This window comes from Microtus ochrogaster, linkage group LG2 (assembly GCF_000317375.1).
Source record: "Microtus ochrogaster isolate Prairie Vole_2 linkage group LG2, MicOch1.0, whole genome shotgun sequence".
Lineage (NCBI taxonomy): Eukaryota > Metazoa > Chordata > Mammalia > Rodentia > Cricetidae > Microtus > Microtus ochrogaster.
In genome coordinates this window covers 28080882-28082477 of record NC_022028.1, presented here as the reverse complement: position 1 = coordinate 28082477, position 1596 = coordinate 28080882, and positions in this window count along the sequence as shown.

The following is a 1596-nucleotide window of genomic DNA, read 5'->3' as shown; positions in this document are numbered from 1 at the left end:
CCAGCATTTTCTCTGGGAAGGCTTTAAGCTTCAACGTATTTCCTTAAGGGCTCCAGTCAGGCCTATAAAAGGCTTTGAAATGTCAAGGCCTGAGACTCATTTTTTTTCCTATTCCTGACCTCTGACCCGTGGACAATTGTCACCAAATTGTGCTCAAACATATGAAGTCCTCTATCTTATTGCTTCTCATGCTCAAGAGATTATCAATAGATAAAACGGATCTGATGGCTACATCAGGAGGATCATTGTTTCCTTTGCCCACGGATCTACCTGCCTGAAACTCCATGCATGAACAAAACCAAAGTCTTTTGTCCAGAGAACTCCAGCTTGGGCCAGAACAGGAAAAGACTGTGGGCTTTTTTTGCGATGGAAAGGAGCCCCTGTTCGACAAATGCCAGAGGTCGAGGTCATCCGCAGGAAGTGGCAGTCCGCTAAGGAAGGAGGGGGAGGTAATTGCCTAAACTAAAATTGAGATCAGAGTTAACAACTTTGCCTTTGTGACACTCGCAGTGCAGTTTTGAAGCAGCTGAAATTCTTGGAAGGGAGGATATGGTTGGCTCACATTCGCTTCTAGTGCTGGTGTTTAGTCTTTGTGGGAGCACTCCAGCAGAGTGTCCAGGCCTTGAGGGATTCACCTTACAGCACGAGGGCTCAGGCCCTGGGGTTTCCTTCCACCCTGTCCCCATTCTGAAACCTGCAAACAATGCAACAGTAGATGTTCTCCTGCCCACAGCAACGGGGACTCACGCACCCAGGGTCTCTCCCTTTAACTGGACATTGGACTGACGAGGGAAACTTATTACAGACGGATGCTCAGTCCACACCTCAGAGCCTGTGAGTCAAAACCCTGGTGTGGTTCCCCAAAATTTGCATTTCCTTCAATTCTGAGCAATGCTGGAATCACTAGGCTCATGGCCACAAGAAGAAAACTGCTGGGCCACACCGAGAAGATTGAATTCTTTGCCAGAAAGTGGTAGTGCACACCTTTAATCCCAGCACTCAGAGACCACAGAGACAGGCAGGCCTCTTAGTTCAAGGCCAGTGTGGTCTATGCAATAAATTGTTTTAAAGTTAATAAAAATGTTTTTGACGCAACAAGATGGCTCAGCAGTTCAAAGTGCTTGCCGTACACGCTTGACAACTTGACTTTGATGCCCAGAACTCATAAGAGTAGAAGAGAAGGAATCACCGCACATTGTTCTTTCACATCCGCACGGTCACACATGACCACCCACACTCACACACACACACATGCACACACACACACACACACACATGCACACACACATCCTATACACATGCATAAAGTAATAACAAATACAATTTCAAATTTAAAACTTTGGAAGAAACATTGCCCTTCTGGGTGGAATGATGTACATGCCATGCTAAAGGCATGAAGAACAACGTTCGTTCATGATCACTTTCCCTGTATCCACCATACTGAAACCGCAGCCAAGGCAGAGGGAACAGTAGGAAATATCAACGTGAGGGAGAAAAACATGTCATTACTTATGCATTGTATGGCAGTCTATACAGGGAAGGCAATACATCAAAGCTGTCAAATACAAGACACGTTAAAAATACTTCATTGCTACA